The 20815-nt window shown below is 40.4% G+C and overlaps 1 long non-coding RNA gene across 1 annotated transcript; it reads right to left on the bottom strand.

Annotated features, from left to right (window-relative positions):
* Positions 1-4239: 4239 nt before the first annotated feature.
* On the bottom strand, positions 4240-11186 carry LOC103882871. Its single transcript, XR_002520953.2, has 2 exons — positions 9947-11186; positions 4240-4384 (listed from the first exon to the last, which is right to left on the bottom strand). It is a non-coding gene; the product is annotated as an uncharacterized LOC103882871 (long non-coding RNA).
* Between the last annotated feature and the right edge of the window lie 9629 nt (positions 11187-20815).

Below are 20815 nucleotides of genomic sequence, written 5' to 3'. Positions count from 1 at the left end.
GAACAGATGTCTGTCTGTCTCTAGTGGGGGCTGAGGCACTGAGATGATGGTCTGGGATGGCCTGAAGAGCTCTCACCAACTCAAGGTGGAAGGCGGCCTCTAACTCGGCTCTCTTCCTTTCTCCTTGGCAATCCTGCTTCGCTCCCCTCATTTTCAAAATGAGAGAGTTGATAAAGTCCACCGTTTCCAAAATGCTCCTCCCTGGCTCTGGTGATTCAGGGGACCCCCTGTGACCACTCCATGGCTCAGAAAGAACCCCACTGGGGTGAGCAGTCTTGGGCATCTGGCCCCCATTTCAATCAGATCTGCTCTACTATTCTCCAGTTATGGTTCCTCATGAGATTGTATTTGGGGAGGGAAAGGGTTCTTGCATGTGAAAATGATCAGGTTAAAACATCATCAAGGTCTTTTTAACTGATAATGTCCTTTGATCCCCGTTCTAAGCATCTCCTGCTCAGCTGCTCACCTCACAGCCCAGACTTTCACCCCCCATGTTTTCTCTCCTAGTCGCTCAACTGCAGTTGAAAATTATCAGGATGTATTTCTGGGAATAAATTAAAGGTATGTTTTGCTTTTGAAAATATCGAGTTACCTGGCAGAAACGGAATTCCATCTTTCAGCTTGGGAGTAGTCAGCAGTATTCAGGGGATTTTCCCCTTCCCTGTTGTTGGCGCAGTGCTTTCTGCAGTCCTTCCACTTTTACAGGTGCTCCCGCCAGCCCAGCAAGGATGTTGACGCCTTGCCCAGCATCAAGCTAGAAATCACTGGCCTCATAGAGCTTCCATCCCTCTTCTTACAGCTTATCCATGTTTCTGCTCTGCATCGGATTTTGCTTTTATCAAGGTTCTCTGCACACGTAGCCTGTGGCAAGGGGCCTTCCTTTTACACTTTCCCACTCTGGCAGTCTTGCTGGCAGAGAGACCTTGCACCAGCTCGGGGCTCACACATGTGTGCATACACGCCTGAGCGCCGCTTCTCAAAGAAAGCACAGAGGACCCATCTATGGCTCTCATTCATATGCTCTGGTGCCTAACCTCCACCTTGTGCCAGTGTCTCTGTGAGCTGTTCGCTAAGTGCTTCTATCTAAGTCTTAAAAAGTCAGAGCTGCCAACCTTTTTCTTCCTTCCCTGGAGCAGTTTGACCTGTTTACATCCATCAGAACTTTCAAAAGTATTGAATGGCCCCTCCCCAAGTGTCCATGAGAGTCAGTGGAGAACTTTGGAGATGCTGAACCCCATGGCACTCTTGAAAAGGACAGAAAAGAGGCTGAAGCTGGGCACCTCTTGCCTGGGTTTACCAAGGACTTTACCTGGCTCTCACCAACAGATAGTGCCATTGTTCTCTTTTTGTCTCTGACCTATGGAGTCTCTAGCTATGAAACCCTTAGCCTTTAACTCCTTCCACTGAGACCCCAAGGGTCCCATTCATCCCCTGTGGCTCTCTTAGCTCCCCTCACAGCTGGCAGGCCCACTGGGTGCCCAGCAGGCAGGGTAGATGCCTCAGCTAGCTCTGCAAAGTTGCAAATCCTCACAGAGAAAGAGGAATGACCTCATGGCTGCTGCTTCTGGGAGAGGCGACTTCTAAGAAGCTCTCTCTTGGTCTTCCTTCCCATCCTAAAATACAAGTGCAGCCTCCCAGTCTCCTACTTCCCAGCACCCTTCCCTCTGCTGGGCCACATTTGACCAGGCCTGTGGAGAATGGTGTATCCATTGAGAATGACACCCCTCTCCAAGATACCTTCTTAAACCTCATTTGGGCTGAGATCTCACTCAGTTCTTGGGCTCCTCCTTGCTAAGACCTGTACAACAAGGCCATTGGCTAAGATGTTTCAAAGCACAGTCTGACCCCATGTTTCCCTGACATGTCCTTGCTTTCTTCGTCTCCCAGCCCCAGGCCTCCCACAGGTAGGATTCTTATCAGAGCCGGGGGGCTGAGATCAGAGCTTTCCTCTCTGATCCCTTCCCTTTAACAGGGCCCACCATGGCCCATGGCAGCGCAGAGTCTGAGAAGCATCTGGCTTGGGCTGGTCTGTAGAGATCTGGAATCCAAACAGTCTTTAAAGAGTTATGACTCCAGGAACTGTGGATGGCAACGTTTTCTATTATTAACAGTTCCAACTTTCCCATCTGGCTGTTTTCAGAATGAAAGCTGGAGATTACTGTCAGCATTAATTACAATCAGGTGTACTTTTCTTCTACTCCATTTTGCCCCAGTGGTTTCTCACACAGCAAGAAATCCTTAAAATGCATGTCCTTTAAAATGTGGCACATAAATCCTTGCTGCTGGTGAGAGCGGCTGTCAGCCTGTTGGGCTCTTGCTGGATCTAGGGGAACCTCACGAAGTTCGTGGAAGCTTCCTTGGGTTTAGAAGCTCATCTGAGACCCTCGGACCTTCAGGACAGGAAATGTCAAGAGGATCTGCTTCCTTGCAAGATTTCTGGCACTTCCTGCTTCTAGTTTAACCATAGCTACTTCAGAAACAGTTGTGTGAAACGTCAGTGTTGAGGGCCCCAGCTAAATCAGAGGGTAAAGTTGCAAAGGAAGAAAACCAAGGAGGCTGAGCTGTGATCCACACAGTTCCTCCAATTCCCCACCCAAGTCTCTTTCCCACGTCATCTCTTTCACGCCCTCTCTCCCTACCCCTTGCCCTATTTTTAGTCAATGTTTGAACAAGTATTGTCTCATTCTGAAATATTTTGTCTCTCTCCATGTTTCTCCCTATATGCATATTTACATACATGCTACTTGTCCTATACTTTCTGGAAGTTACTTTCCATTACTCTCATTATTTTCCTCCATAGATGTCCCATATACATTAATCTTTAGAATTAATAAACATCAGGACCATCCTCCTTTTGTAAAGACATTTGAATTTAAACCAGGTAGGCCCTTCTAGCATTTGTATTATTCTTTCATAATAGTAATGCTATTTAAGCCACAGCACTACCATTACTATTTGAGGGACCCTGAGGAAGCTGCTTAGACCCCCTGAGTTTCTGTTTCTTCGCCTGCAGATTACAATACTATGTCTTTACAGGGAAGCTTAGGGGATTCAGGAAGACAATGACAGCTCCACACAGGTAAGCGGCAGGTGTTACCTGCTCATCTGGCGTGTGCTCCATGATTCCAGGCACTGGAAGAAGGAACAAGGAAATGACTCTTAAACATTCTTGAGAGGGCAGCTCTCATCTTCTTGGAGGGTGAGGGAAGGGTTGTTGATATAAGACTACAAATGTGTAAGTGACATAAAGCCCTCACTGTCACACCCCCATATTTTTCATGATAGAGCACAATCTTCATGAGTTTCACTTGTCACATGTGGCTCATTCCGTTTTCCAATAGAATGAACCATCTTACCTAGTCAGCCTGTGATTTCATTTTATCCCTGAGCAATTGCAGTCTAAAGTTCCAGTATTTGAAAAAGAAAACCATTAACCTAGAACTTTGTCCCATCCCTGCCTTCCCCAGACACACAACCCACAAACTAATAAACTTCGGGGGAAAGGGGAGGGGAGAGTGGATAACTTTTAAAGAGCTAAGCAGGGTAGGGCCCATTTCCTTAATAAAAACTGAATAGAGGAACTTACCACAACCACATTGGTTGTACTACTAAATCAGTCCTGGCCATAACTTGCCCTAATTCGCTGCTTCTGTCACTTGCCCCTTTGAGCTCCACAGTGGTGCTGGCTCTCCCTCATTCCATTCACCATTGGCTTCCTTCCTCAGCCGCCCCAGAGACCTTCTGCGGTGGGTATTTACCGCAACTCCCCTCTGAGTTCCTGCAGCCATCTTTCAGATTCATTCTCCAGCTGCATTTCATAATCTCAGTAGAATAAATGAAGTTTTTGACAGTTAATTTATTTCCTTGATATATTTCAGATGTCTCTTCAGACAAAGCTCTGGCTTAGTCATGTTGGTTGTCTAGAATCGGATATTAGGTGAGAACACTTCCTGGACACCCATTATTGAGATGTGCATTAATTGTATTTGCACACAGTCAGAGGGCTCAACGACCTTCCGAACTCCTAATTTTTCTACTTCATTAAACTCAATGGGTGTGCTGAGATTCATAAATGAGACAGTTATGAATGCCGTTGCAACTGCGTGGGTCTGCTTCAAATGGGTGTGCTCATCCCTGTACTTGTGAATGTACAGAAATCATCCATTACAAGCAAAATTAAGGGAAATATGTTATGTAGACAGATGGTATAGTCAAACACTCTGTTTTCCAGGTTTTAAATGTTTTTTACAAGTGGTTTTTTATTGTTAAAGTTGGCAAGTCCTATTTCTTTCTCTGTGCTATAAACTTCTGAAGGTAGCGTCTCCACTTCAGCCCCTTTCCCAGGCACAGGCTTTAGGAAATAGCAGGGTAAATTACAGATATCCTGGGGACAAAGGAAAGATTGTGGGTTGAGTGAACACGTAATTCTGGGTGTGGCTGTTAATTTCTGTTTCCCAAACCCATGACATAGGTAGCTCCTGCATGGGGAAAGCCACCATCATCAGTGGGACACTGCTGTCGTTGGGGAACCCCTGGAATACCCAAGCACATGGCACCTTCACTTCAGGCTGGTATCCCTGCACCGGTGATCAGAGTGTAAATTTCAATCTTGGCCCTGCTACTTACTAACTCTGGGATATCAGAATGCTGTCTAACCTCTGGGACCTTCATTACTTCATATGTGCAATGTATTTATAGCTATTTCAAGGATTCAGGAAGACAATGAATACAGAACTCTCAGTACAGTTCCGACGCCTGGCACAAAGAACATGCTTCATACATGCTAGCTTTATTATCATAGATCCAAACTGAAAAAGGGATATAACCCACATGGGATCCATGGATTTCCCTCTTGCCAAGGGTTACCTCTATCTACTCCAGTGTCTAGAATATCCCATTGTGTCAGTCTCTGTGCTGCCTAACAAATGACAAAAAGCTTAGTTGCATAAAATGACAAAAATGTACTCTCACAGTTATATGGGTTAGGAGTCTTGGCACAGCTTAACTGGATCCCCTGTTTAGGGTCTCACAAGGCAGTGATCAAGGTATCAGCTGACCTACATTCTCACTGGGAGACCAAACTGGAAATAAATTCACTTCCAAGCTCACTCAGGTGCTGGCAAATGAAAACTCCTTGCAGCTGTAAGGCTGGGGACCCCAGCTTTTTATTGTTTGTCAGCAACCAGAAGCCACTCTCAATTCCTGAGGCTGCCCACAGCTCCTTGTCATGTGGCCCTCTCCACACCTCCTCACCACCTGGCGATTTGCTCCATCAAAGACAGCAACAGAGGAAAGGAGTGAATCTTCCAGCAAGACAAAGTCTTGCATAACATCATCTTAGAAGCAACTTCTCATCACTTTTGCCATATTCTATTTGTTAGAAGCAAGATACAAGTCCCATCCACACTCAGATTATACAAGGGGACACTAGGAGGAGGAGATAATGGGAGTGACTGTAAGTCTATCTGCCACAGCTAGAAAAGGCTTCAGAGGGTAAGAGGTACAAGTAGGGTCTACATCCATGGTTCTCAGAGTACGATCCCCAACCAACAGCAGCATTGGCATCTAATAAGAAATGTCCAGTCTCAGGTGCCACTCCAGACTTCATGTATTAGTATTCTATTGCTGCTGTAACAAAGAACTAATAACTTCATGGGTGTTTAAAACCACAGTTTTATTATACTATGGTATTGGCAGGCTAAAGTCTGAAATGGATCTCACTGGATTAAAATCAAGGTGTTATCTTGGCTGCATTCCTTTTGGAGGCTCTAGGGGAAAATTCATTTTTTCCTGGCCCCTTGGAGCTTCTAGAAGCTTCCCTCTATCTTTGGCTCTTGGCCAAGTCACTCCATCTTCAAAGCCAGCAATAGTGAGTTGAGTTTTTCTCACATTACATTACTCTAATCTCCTCTTTTGCCTCCCTCTTCTACATTTAAGTATCCTTGTGATTATATCAGTTCTACTTGAATACTCCAGGATAATCTCTGTATTTTAAAGTCAGTTCATTAGCAACCTTAATCCCACCTGCAAACTTAATTCCCTCTTGCTATGTCAAGTAACAACATATCCACAGGTCATAGAGATTAGGATGTGGATATCTTTGGGGACCATTATTCTGCCCTCTACTGATACTGTGTCAGATGAGGGGGTACAGGTACCTCTGATTTAACAAGTGCTCTAGCTGACAATGATGTACACTCAGGTTTGACAGCACTGGTTGACACCAACATTATTTGAATCAACTAATTCATAGAATACAGATGCCAATACTTGGTCACTGGAGAGAGTTAAGAATCAGGGTATTGCTGTGATGGTTAAACTGTATTTTAAAAAAATACAAGAGTCCATCAGGAATAAGTGACAAGGGTTCTTTTTCTGCTTAGCGTTTCTGAAGTCTGTACTCTATCCATGAAATCTTAGGTGCAGTAAGCCCCCTGCCTTCGTGTCAATGAAGTGGAAAGAGAGCCCCAGAAGAGATGGCATTAGGAGATTAGGCGTAGCCACTGATGTCTTGCAAAGATGATGTACAAGAGGGAGAAACATCATATCATGCCATTGATGATGTAAACCATGAGGCACTACAAATAGTACACTTCAAAATTCTTTGTAGTTAGTAGTAAAAGCCCACAGGCAGACAAAGAGAAGATAATTGTAACAATGTGACTCTGAACAGGGTAGGGCACAAAACAGAGACCATAAACAAAGGATACTGCTGTGGAGAGAAATACTCGCCTCAGTGGTACCTGGCTGAGGTGTTGCTAAGTACCTTCTAGGAATGATTTGAAGTCAGTCATATTGGATACTGCATATTGTTTGTTGCATATTGTACGAATTAAGTGGCTAGGAAAATAATGAAGGTGTCTTTCTTTTTTCCTTTTTAATATTATTACTTTCTCACTAGCCCAGGATAGCCACTTGTTTGGGGGGATAAAAGAAGATGTAGAGAGGTTAGGATATGTTGCAGAATTAGCTCAAAATTTGATCTCTGGCCCTCAACATATAAAAATTATGCAAGATATGTTTTTCCTGCCCTTTTGATATATTAATGGTTAACCATTCATTTCTCTTTAAAAGGAAAAAAAATTACCAATTTTTTATTAAAGCCTAGCAGTGAATGACTAAGGAAGACAGAGGAAATGATCTCAGTCAATTGTTCTCAAACATTAACTGCATCAGAATCATCCAGATAATTTGATAACATAGATATCCCTAGGCCCTACCCCAGAGATTCTGGCTTAGGAGAGGGAAACGTGCCTTTTTTCCATCCTGGAGTGTTTGGGAAACAAGAAGTGCAGAGGTAGAAAATGATAGAGCTGCAGTATATGTCCCAATCTTCCTCTTTGCCAGGTTCGACCCAGAGAAGCTAAAATGAAATGAATTAGACAAATTAGGGCAAGTCAGAGCAGCTCATGATTTTCTAAGATCTGTGCTCAGAGCCCCATGTCAATACAGTGCATCCCAGCCTAGATAAGAGAGCACAACAGCAGGGTAGGGGAGGCAGATGCCCTAGTTGGTGCCTCATGCTTCCTGTAACCCCTGTAGTGGGGCTTCAGTGGGCGCGCATAGCACAGAGGGCTGAGGCCAACCATGGGGGACTACTGGGATTGGGACTGGATGGGGGTGTGGCAGAGACTTGGTATTCCACAGCCACCCGAAGACAGAGGAGACCCTTTAGCCATGAGAGCTGGTTGATGACGCCAACAGAGCTTCACTGGAGCCAAAACAGCAGACGACAGGTTTCCTAGTCACAGACTTCAGGTTTGGGTACCAACACTGCCAAGGCCACCCAAAGACAAAGCATGGGTGAACAGTGAATGGAGGGGCCTCCAAAGACCTAATTCCACACAGTCACACAAGCCGGCCCACCTCCCCCACATCATGGACACCCCACCAAATGCAGCCAGGGAAGGAAGGAAGGAGACAGAAGACTAAGAATCAAGAGTGTTTGAGTGTAAGGATGACTCAAATCACTGACTCATGCTGAGTTTAAAACACGTAGTCTACAAGTTCATTTATTAACAGTAATCAAGACTTTATTGTATATGCAAATGCCAGTAAAATGAATGGTCCAGCTTGTGTCAATGTCTAGACAGCAGTGACTGCCTGAAGATTTGAAAGTCTCTAGAGGGGTTGGTCACTTAGCACTGACCACCTGAGTAGGAGGGGCAGGGGACAGCCCCTGTGCTCCACAGTTGCCGTCCCTCGGATATGCTACATTTTCCTGTTTTACTTAATGAATGTAAGAACAAATTCACAAAAAATGGTCAAACAGTCATCTTTTCCCAGGACCTAGAAATGTGTGTTAATGATAGAGATAAAGTGAAACATCCAACTTTAATTTCGATCCTTAGCAATTTGGATCTATAATGACAATGTAATTGTCATTATCCTGTGGAGACTATGACTAAAGTGATGCACCCAATCTCTTTCTCTGCTTCAATGGACGTGAATAGCAGAGGAAGAAAGAGTTAGAAAATTTTCTACAAATTTGTGCTGAAGACCTTCATACTTGAAACTCCATGCCAGGTTCTATACGTAACACAAAACAAGTATGATGTGACATTCTCTAGGAAAAGTGCTGTTATTCTGACCAGCAAGCCTTTGAAATGTGGGCTGCTTATGTGTTTGTCAAACAGGTTAAAAAGGCAAGATCTGTGTCAAAATACCTTCTATTCCCCACTGTGATAGGAATCCAAAATCCCTGAGAGAAATGCATTCCCAGAGAAAAGCCAGTATGCAACATGATTGACTAGACGCAGCCAGAAAAAGCATCTCCCACTAAAAGACCAGACCATCAAGAAGACCAGTACACTCTGAGCAGATCTTCAGAAGGAGGGCATTGAGAGGAAACAGAAGGAGGAGAAAGATCCTGGGCTAAAAGAGTAGGAAGTTGGGAAACCTGCACCGGGCTGCCAACCACCAGGAATCATTTCTGGCCCCCAGCAGCTCCTGGGAAGAGGTGAGTTAAATAGGCAGGGAGTAGCCCACTACTACCATAGACCTCCAGAATTCTAGCTGCAGGAGACCCTATGCCTCCCACAGACATTTAAGCTGACAGGGAGAGCTTCCTGGAGGAGTGGTGTGAACAAGACTCCAGCCTGAATGATGCCTAGAGGATTTGGCATATGAATGGCTACAGTGGAGCACAGTCACAGACACCCATTCAAGGCTTGCTGTGCTCCTTGAAGTCGCTTTGGCCCTTGTTGACCATCAGACCTGAACATAGCAGGGCTGTCTTGAGATAGGGCCAGATTTATCTGAGAGCTCCTTGCTTGCCAGCCTCTCCTGGGGTCCCTGCCTGGTCACACCTGCTTGCAGAACAGCCTTGGATGCCCAACCAAGGCACTTCCAGACAGCCGCCACCATAGCTCCTTCACTGGCAGACCCCACCTAATGGCTGGAGAGCTTTAGCAGATCAATCCCCACAGCCTCCTCCCACCATTTTGCTGGTGCACACATGCAGACCTCATTGCTCCACTACCAGTTGTGCATGTGCATACAAACACTGCTGCATCACTGCCACCCTGCCATTGCCAGTGCACACATGCAAAACACAAATGTGATGAAGCACTTTTCCAGCATCCCCCATCAAAGTGCTGTTACCAGTGGACTGGAAAAACTTCAGCCCCTCCAGTGCAACAGGTGTTTAACCCCAAGGGGCCAGAGAACAAAGCTGTGGGTCTGGCCCCAGACTGGGCAGGATTAGAGAACCCAGCACTAGAGCGTTGAGCTGATCCTTGGCCCCTGAAATCATCCAGAAGTGAAACCAGTCAACTAAAGCCAACTTATATCACAGAGAAACTCTCAAGAGCATCAAAGAACATAAAAGCAAAAACCCCATCTAAAGGGCAGCAACTTCAAAGACTAAATGAACATCAGCCTACACAGATAAGAACGAACCAGTACAAGAGCTCTGGCAACTCAAAAAGCCAGAGTGTCTTCTTACCTCCAAACAACTGCGCTAACTTCCCAGCAACGGTTGTTAGCCAGGCTGAAACGGTGGAAAAGACACATAGAATTTAGAATCTGGATAGTAATGAAGATCATTGAGAATCAGGAGACAGTTTGACACCCAATCCAAGGAATCTAAGGAATCCAATAAAATGAGACAAGAGCTGAAAGATGACATAGCCATAAAAAAAGAACCAAACTGATTTGAAAGAGCTGAAAACCTCACTACAAGAATTTCATAGCACAATAGGAAGTAATAGCAGAATAGACCAACCTGAGGAAACAATATCAGATCTCAGAAACCAGTACTTTGAATCAACTCAGTCTGACAAAAATAAAGGAAAATAAATAAGAAAGAATGAACAAATCCTTTGAGAAATACGGGATTATGTAAAGAGACCAAACCTATGACTCACTGGAATTCCTGAAAGAGACCAAGCAACTTGGAAGACATATTTCAGGATATTGTTCATAAAAATTTCCCAAACCCTGTTAGGGAGATTCATATTCAAATTCAGGAAAATCAGAGAACCTCTGCAAGATACTATACAAGATCACCAGTCCCAAGACATATAGTTGTCAGATTCTCCTAGGAACATGCAAAAGAAAAAATATTAAAAGCAGCTAGAGAGAAGGGACAGGTCACCTACAAAGGGAACCCCATCAAGCTAACAGTGGATCTTTCAGCAGAAATCCTGCAAACCAGAAGAGACTGGGAGCCTATAGTCAGCATCATTAAAGAAATTTCAACCGAGAATTTCATATCCAGCCAAAGTAAGCTTCATAAGCAAAGGAGAAATAAAATCCTTTTCATTTTCAGACAAGCACATGCTAAAGGAATTTGTTACCACCAGATCTGCCTTACAAGATGTTCTTAAGGGAGTACAAAATGTGGAAACAAAAGACCATTATCGGCTATTAGAAAAACACACTTAAGTACGTAGACCGTTGATATTATAAAGCAACTGCACAATCAAGTCTGCATAAATAACCATCTGCACACATCAATAGTAACCTTCAACATAAACAGGCTAAAAGCCCCACTTACAAAGTACAGAGTGGCAAGTTGGGTAAAGAAACATGACCCATCCAACTGCTCTCTTCAGAAGAACCATCTCATATACAATGACAACCATGGATTTAAAGTAGAGCAATGGAGAAGAAAAATTTATCCAAGCAAATGAAAAACAATAAAGAGCAGGGGTTGCTATTCTAATTTCAGACAGAAAAGACTTTAACAATGATCAAAAAAGACAAAGGGCATTATATAATAATAAAGAGTTCAATTCAACAAGACAACTTAGCTATCCTAAATATAGATGTACCCAACACTGGAGCATCCAGATTCATAAATCAAGTTCTTAGAGACCTATGAAGAGACTTAGGTAACTTAATAATAGTAGGAGACTTAAACAGCCCACTGACAGTATTAAACAGATCATCGAGGCAGAAAAGTAACAAAGGTATTCAGGATCTAAACTTGATACTTGACCAATTGAACCTAACAGACATCTGCAGAACACTCCACCCAAACAACAACAGAATATACATTCTTCTCATATGTACATGGCACACACTCTAAAATTAACCACATGCAAGGCCATAAAACAATCCTCAATTAACTTGCAAAAACCAAAATCATACTCTCAGACCACAGCAGAATAAAAATAGAAAGCAATACTAAGAAGCTACCTCAAAGCCATACAATTACAAAAAAATTAAACAACCTGCTCCTGAATAACTTTGGGGTAAATAATGAAATTAGGCAGAAGTCAAGAGATTCTTTAAACTGATGAAAACAAAGATACAACATACCAGAATCTCTGGGACACAGCTAAAGCAGTGTTAAGATGAAAGCTTATAGCACTAATAACCTACATCAAAAAGTTAGATCTCAAATGAACAACCTAACGTCACACCTAGAGGAACTAGAAAAACAAGAGCAAAACAACTTCAAAGCCAGCAGAAGAAAAATATAACCAAAATCGGAGCGAAACTGAGATATAAAAGCCATACAAAACTACAAAACCAAAAGTTTGTTCTTTGAAATAATAAATAAGATTAATAGATCTCTGGCTAGACTAATACAGAAGAAAAGAGAAAAGATCCAAATAAACATATTGAGAAAGGACAAAGGGGACATTACCAACAACCCCACAAAAATACACAAATCTCTGAGACTATTATGAACATTTCTATGCACACAAACTAGAAAACCTAGAAGAATAAATAAATTTCTGGAAACATACAGCCTTCCAAGATTGCACCAAGAAATTGAATTCCTGAACAGACCAATAACAAATTCCAAAATTGAATCAGCAATAATAACAATAAAAATAAAACACCAACCAGAAAAAACCCTGGACCAGACAGATTCTATCGGATATATAAAGCAGAGTTGGTACCCATCCAATTAAAACTTTTTCAAAAAATTTACAAAGAGGGACTCCTCCATAACTCATTCTGTGAGGCCAGCATCTTTCTGATACTGGTATCTGGCACAACACCCAGTGAAAAAAGAAAACTTCAGGCCAGTATCCTTGAAAAACATAGAAACAAAAATCCTCAACGATAGATTAGCAAACCAAATCCAGCAGCCCATCAAAAAGCTAATCCACCATAATCAAGTAGGCTTTATTCCTGGGATGCAAGGTTGGTTTAACATACACAATTCAATCAGTGTGAGTCATTACATAAACAAAACCCAAAACAAAAACCACATGATCATCTCAGTAGATGCAGAAAAGACTTTTGATAAAATTTAACATACCTTCATATTTAAAAAACTCTCAAACTGGGCATATAAGAAATATACCTCAAAATAATAAGAAACATCTATGACAAAAGCATAGCCAACATTATACTGAAAGGGTAAAAGCTAGAAGCATTCCCTTGAGAACTGGAACAAGACAAGGATGCCCATTCTTACCATTTCTATTCAACATAGTACTGGAAATTCTAGCCAGAGCAATAAAGCAATAGAAAGAAATAAAAAACGTTCAAATAGGGAAAGAAGAAGCCAAACTATGTCTCTTTGCAGGCACTATGATTTTATACCTAGAAAACAGCATAGTCTTTGCCCAAGGGTTGCTAGATCTGATAAATAACTTCAGCAAAGTTTCAGAATACAAAATCAATGTACAAAAATCAGTAGCATTTCTATACACAAATAACACCAAAGCTGAGAGCCAAATCAGGAACACAATCTCATTCACAATAGCCATAAAAAGAATAAAATACCTAGTAAGACAGTTCTCAAGGAGATGAAAGATCTCTACAATGAGAATTGCAAAACATTGCCAAAAGAAATCAGAGATGACATAAACAAATGAAGAAACAGTCCATCCACACAGGTAGGAAGAATCAATATCTTATTAAAATGGCCATACTGCCCAAAGCCATTTATAGATTCAAATCTATTCCTATCAAACTATCAACAATATTTTTCACAGAATTAGAAAAAAACTATTCTAAAATTTCAATGGAACTCAAAAAGAGCCTGAATAGTCAAAGCAATCCTAAGCAGAAAGAAAAAATCTGGAGGTATCACATTACCCAATTTCAAACTATGTAACAAGGCTATGGCAACTAAAACAATATGATACTGGTGGAAAAAAAAAAAAAAAAAAAGATACATAGACCAATGGAACAGAATAGAGAGACCAGAAATAAGGCCACACACCTAAAACCATGTGATCATTGACACAGTCAACAAAAATAAGCAGTGGTGAAAGGACTCTCTATTCAAAAAATGGTATTAAGATAACTGGCTAGCCATATGCAGAAGATTGAAACTAGACACCTTATTTTCACCATATGCAAAAATCAACTCAAGATGGATTAAAAACTGAGATGTAAAACCAAAAACTATAAAAACCCTTGAATGAAACTTAGGAAATACCATTCTAGACATAGGCCATGGCAAAGATTTCATGATGAAGATACCAAAATCTGATGCAACAAAACCAAAAATTGACTTATGGGACCCAATAAAACTAAAGTGCTTCTGCACAGCAAAAGAAACTATCAAGAGAGTAAACACACAGTCTACAGAATGACAGAAAATATTTGCAATCTATGCCTTTAACAAAGGTCTTTAGACCTCCAGAGTCTTTAAGAAACTTAAAGAAATTAACAAGTGAAAAACACGCAACCCTATAGGCAAAGGACACGAGCAGACACTTCCCAAAAGAAGACATACATGGAGCCAACAGTCATATGAAGAAAAAAAGCTCATCATTAATCATTAGAGAAATGCAAATCAAAACCACAATGAGACATCATTTCGCACCACTCCCAATGGCTATTACTAAAAAGTAAAACAGCAACAACAACAAAAAAAACCAGATACTAGTGAGGTTGTATAGAAAAGAGAACACTTATACAGTGCTGGTGGGAATGTAAATTAGTTCAGCCACTGTGGAAAACAGTTTGGAGATTTCTCAAAGAACTTAAAACAGAACTACCATTTGACCCAGCAATCCCACTACTGGGTATATACCCATAGGAATATAAATTATTCCACCATAAGGAGACATGCACACATATGTTCATTGCAGCACTATTCACAATAGCAAAAACATGGAGTCAACCTAAATGCCCATCAACAGTGGACTGCATCAAGAAAATGTGATACATATACATCATGGAATACTATGCAGCTGTAAAAAGTAACAAAACTCTGTCCTTTGCAGCAATATTGATGCAGCCGGAGGCTATTATCCTAAGTGAACTAACACAGGTACAGAAAAACAAATACTGCATGTTCTCACTTATAAGTAGTAGCTAAACACTGAGTACAAAGGGACACAAAGAAGGGAACAATAGATCTTAGGACCTACTTGAGGGAGAAGGGTGAGAATCAAAAAACTACATATTGGGAGTTGAATTAAGATAGCAGATAGGAGGCAGGTCTAGCTTGCAGCTCCCACTCAGATGTAAAGAGCAGCAAGTGGAGACTCACACCATGAACTCTTTTTCTAAGAACTACTAAAACAAAACACTAAACAAAAACACAACAAAGGACCCTCACAGAGTCACATAACTCTCCTGCTACCTCCACCAGAGCAGGTACTGGTATCCACAGCCACAAGATCTGAAGATAGATCATATCACATCACAGGACTATTTGCAGACACTCCCTAGTACCAGCCCAGAACCCGGTAGCTCTGCAGGGTGGTTAGACCCAGAAGAGCAAAAATAATCACTACAGTTTGACTCTCAGGAAGCCCCACTCCTAGGGGAAGGAGAAGACATCAAGGGAGCACCCCACAGGACGAAAGAATCTGAACAGCAGCCCTCGAATCCCAGATCTTCCCTCTGACATAGTCTATTCAAATGGGAAGGAACCAGGAAAACAATTCCAGCAATATGACAGAATGAGTTTCTTTAACATCCCCAAAAGATTATATCAGCTCATCAGCAATGGATCCAAGGCAAGACAAAATCTCTGAATTACCAGAAAAAAGAATTTAGAAGGTGTATTATTAAGCTAATCAAGGAGGCACCAGAGAAAGGTAAAGTCCAACTTGAAGAAACAAAAAACATGATACAGGATATGAAGGGAAAACTCTTCAATGAAACAGACAGCATAAACAAAAAACAATCACAACTTCTGGAAATCAAGGACACACTTAGAGAAATGCAAAATGCTCTGGAAAGTCTCAGCAATAGAATCAAAAAAGCAGAAGAAAAAACTTCAGAGCTTGAAGATAATATTTTTTTAATTAACCCAGTTCATCAAAGATTAAAAAAAAGAATTTTGGAAAATGAACAAAGCCTCCAAGAATTGTCCAAACCTAAGAATAATTGGTGTTCCTGAGGAAGAAGAGAAAACTGTAAGTTTGGAAAACAAATTTGAGGAGATAATCAAGAAAAATTTCCCTGGCCTTGCTAGAGATCTAAACATCTAAATACAAGAAGATCAAAGAACACCTGGGAAATTCATTGCAAAAAAATCATCACCTAGGCACATAGCCATCAGGTTATCTAAAGTCAAGATGAAGGAAAAAATCTTAAGAGCTGTGAGGCAAAAGCATCAAGTAACCTATAAAGGAAAACCTATCAGATTAACAGCAGATTTCTCAGCAGAAACCCTACAAGCTAGAAGAGATTGGGGTCCTATTTTTAGCCCCCTTAAACAAAACAATTATCAAGACACAGTCTTCTCCAGACAAACAAATGCTGAATTTGCCACTACCAAGCCAACACTACAAGAACTGCTAAAAAGAGCTCTAAATCTTAAAACAAATATTTGAAATACACCAAAATAGAACTTTCTTAAAGCATAAATCTCACAGGACCTATATAAAAATAACACAATGAAAAAAAAAAAAAAAAAAAAAAATTAAACAAAAAAAAAACATAATAAAAAAAAAAATACCACCGCACATATAAAAAAAAAAAAAAAAAAAAAAAAAAAAAAAAACAAGGTATTCAGGCAACAAATAGCATAATGAATAGAATAGTACCTCACATCTCAATGCTAACATTGAAGGTAAATGGCCTAAATTATCCACCTATATATACAGATGGCAGAATGAATAAGAAACCAGCCAAGTTTCTGCTGTCTTCAGGAGACTCACCTAACAAATAAAGACCCACATTAACTTAAGGTAAAGGGATGGAAAAAGATTTTCCATGCAAATGGACACCAAAAGCCACCAGGAGTAGCTACTCTTATATCAGACAAAACAAACTTTAACACAATGGAATTTTACAAAGACAAAGAGGGACATTATATAATGATAAAAGGACTAGTCTAACAGGAAAATATCACAATTCTAAATTTATATACACCTAACACTGGAGCTTCCAAATTTATAAAACAATTACTATTAGGCCTAAGAAATGAGATAGACAGCAACACAATAATAGTGGGGGACTTTAATACTCCACTGATAGCACTAGACAGGTCATCAAAACAGAAAGTCAACAAAGAAACAATGGACTTAAACTAAACCCTACAACAAATGAACCTAATGGATATTTACAGAACATTCTACTCAACAACTGCAGAATATACATTCTATTCATCAGTATATGGAACATTGTCCAAGATAGATCATACGATAGGCCACAAAACAAGTCTCAGTACATTTAAGAAAATCAAAATTATATGAAGTACTATCTCAGACCACAGTGGCATAAAATTGGAAATCAACTCCAAAAGGAACCCTCAAAACCATGCAAATACATGGAAATTAAATAGCCTGCTTCTGAATTATCGTGAGGTCAACAATGAAATCAAGATGGAAATATAAAAATTCTTTGAACTGAATGATAATAGTGACACAACCTATCAAAACTTCTTGGACACAACAAAAGTGGTGCTAAGAGGAAAGTTCATAGCACTAAATGCCCACATCAAAAAGTCTTAAAGAGCACAAATAGACAATTGAAGGCCATACCTCATGAAGCTGGAGAAACAAGAACAATCCAAACTCAAACCCAGCAGAAGAAAACGATACCGAAGATCAGAGCAGAATTAAATGAAATGGAAATAAGCAAACAAAAAACAAAACAAAAGAAAAATGAAACAAAAAGCTGGCTCTTTAAAAATACAAATAAAATTGATAGACCATTAGTGAGATTAACCAAGAAAAGAAGAGAGAAGATCCAAATAAGTTCAACTAGAAACAAAATGGTATATATTACAACTGATACCACAGAAATATGAAAGATTATTCAAGGCTACTATGAAAACCTTTACATAAATAAACTAGAAAACCTAGAGAAGATGGATAAATTCCTGGAAACATGTAACCCTCCTAGATTAAATAAGGAAGATACAGAATCTCTGAACAGATCAATCACAAGCAATGTAATTGAAATGGTAATTTAAAAAATTGCCAACAAAAAAGTCCAGGACAAGTCAGATTGACAGCTGAATTTTATCAGATATTCAAAGAAGAATTGGTGTCAATCCTATTGACACTACTCTAAAAGACAGAGAAAGAGAGAATCCTCTCTAAATCATTCTTTGAAGCCAGTATCACCCTAATACCAAAACCAGGGAAGGACATAATAAAAATAAAAATAAAAATAAAACTACACACCAATATCCCTGATGAACATAGATGCAAAAATCCTTAGTAAAATATTAATGAAACAAATCCAACAGCATATAAAAAAGATAATCCACCATGATCAAGTGGGTTTCACACCAGGGATGCAGGGATGGTTTAACATACATAAGTCAATAAATGTGATACACCACATAAACAGAATTAAAAGCAAAAATCACATGATTATCCCAATAGACACAGAAAAAGCAAATCCAGCATCACTTTATGATTAAAACCCTCAGCAAAATCGGCATAGAAGTGATATACCTCAAGGTGATAAAAGCCATCTATGACAAACATACAGTCAACATTATACTGAATGGGGAAAAGTTGAAAGCATTCCCCCTGAGAACTAGGAGACAAACATGGCCACTTCTTTTCAACACAGTACTGGAAGTCCTAACCAGAGCAATCAGAAAAGAAACAGGTAAAGGGCATCAAAATTGGTCAAGAGGAAGTCAAACTGTTGCTGTTTACTGATGATATGATCACACACCTAGAAAACCCTCAAGACTCATCTAAAAAGCTCCTAGAACTGGTAAATGAATTCGGCAAAGTTTCAGAATACAAACTTAATGTACACAAATCAGTAGCTCTGCTATACACCAACAGCGAACAAGCTGAGAATCAAATCAAGAACTCAACCCCTTTCACAATAACTGCAAAAAATAAAAATAAAATACTTAGGAATATACCCTAACCAAGCATGTGAAAGACTGCTACAAAGAAAACTACAAAACACTGCTGAAAGAAATTACAGATGGCACAAGCAAATGGAAACACATCCCATGCTCATGGATGTGTAGAATCAATATTGTAAAATGACCATACAGCCCAAAGCAATGTACAAATTCAATGAAATTCCCATCAAAATACCACCATCATTCTTCATGGAACTAGAAAGAAAAACCCTAAAATTCATGTGGAACCAAAAAAGAGCCTGCATAGTCAAACCAAGACTAAACAAAAAACAAATATGGACATATCACATTACCTAAATTCAAACTATTCTGTAAGGCCATAGTCACCAACACGGCATGGTACTGATATAAAAATAGACACATAGACAAATGGAACAGAATAGAGAACTTAGATATAAAGCCAAATACTTACGGCCAAAGGATCTTTGGCAAAGCAAGCAAAAACGTAAAGTGGGGAAAGGAAACCTTACTCAACAAATGGTGCTGGTATAATTGGCAAGCCAAATGTAGAAGAATAAAACCGGATCCTCATCTCTCACCTATACAAGAATCAACTCAAGATGAATCAAAGACTTAAATCTAAGGCCTGAAGCCATGAAGATTATAGAAGGTAACACTGGAAAAACCCTTCTAGAAATTGGCTTAGGCAGACTTTATGACCCAGAACCCAAAAGCAAATGCAACAAAAACAAAGATAAATAGATGGGACTTAATTAAACTAAAAAGCTTCTGCACAGCAAAAGAAATAATTAGCAGAGATAACAGACAACCTACAGAGTGGGAGAAGATCTTCACAATTTATACATCTGACAAAGGACTAATATCCAGAATCTACAAGGAACTCAAACAAATCAGCAAGAAGAAAACAAACAATTCCATTGAAAAGTGGGCTAAGAACATGGATAGACAATTATCAAAAAAACATATACACATGGCCAACAAGCATATGGAAAAATGATCAACATCACTAACAGGGAAATGCAAATCATATAAATACACACACACACACACACACACCATGGAATACTTCTCAGCCACAAAGAGGAACAACATAATGGCATTTGCAGCAACCTGGGTGGAACTGGAGACCATTATTCTAAGTGAAGTAACTCAGGAATGGAAAACCAAACATCATACGTTCTCACTCGTATGTGGCAGCTAAGCTATGAGGACACAAAGGCATAAGAATGATACATTGGACTCTGGGGACTCAGGGGAAAGGGTGGGTGTAGTGAGGTATAAAAGCCTGTATATTGGGTACAGTGCACACTGCTTGGGTGATGGGTGCACTGAAATCTCAGAAATAACCACTAAAGGGGGCCGGGTGCGATGGCTCATGCCTGTAATCCCAGCACTTTGGGAGGCCAAGGAGGGCAGATCACAAGGTCAGGAGACCGAGACGATCCTGGCTAACATGGTGAAACCCTGTCTCTACTAAAAATACAAAAAAATTAGCCGGGTGTGGTGGCGGGTGCCTATAGTCCCAGCTACTCAGGAGGCTGAGGCAGGAGAATGGCATGAACCTGTGAGGCGGAACTTGCAGTGAGCCGAGATCTCACCACTACACTCCAGCCTGGGCAACAGAGCGAGACTGTCTCAAAAAAAAAAAAAAAAAAAAAAAGAAAGAAAGAAAGAAAGAAAAGAAAAGAAATAAGCACAAAAAACATATTCATGTAAGCAAACACCACCTGTTCCCCAAAAAACCTACTGAAATATAAATTGTTTTAAATTTTAAAAGGAAAAAACTACCTGTTGGGCATTATGCTTATCACTTTGACAAAGCGATCTGTACATCAAACCCCTGTGACGACCAATTTACCCATGTAAGAAACGTGCATATATACCATATACCACCTAAAACTAAAATAAAAGTTGGAAAAAAATAAAAACTAAGAACTACATCCCACTTGGGAATCAGAGCAATCACACCATAGGAATTTCAGGGGTACCGGGTTTCTTTGCCAAACACATCATGAAGTTTCAGCAAAGCTGCAGGGAAACATTTGTTTGGAAACAACAGTAGTTGTTTGTTTGCTTGCTTGTTTGTTCATCCCAGTGAAGAACAGAACCCCTAAGCACTGATGACTAGTAGAGTGG

The sequence above is a fragment of the Papio anubis genome, chromosome 4 (assembly GCF_008728515.1).
Source record: "Papio anubis isolate 15944 chromosome 4, Panubis1.0, whole genome shotgun sequence".
NCBI lineage: Eukaryota > Metazoa > Chordata > Mammalia > Primates > Cercopithecidae > Papio > Papio anubis.
The sequence above is the reverse complement of the archived record's forward strand: the minus strand, read 5'-3'. Positions and strand labels throughout refer to the sequence as shown.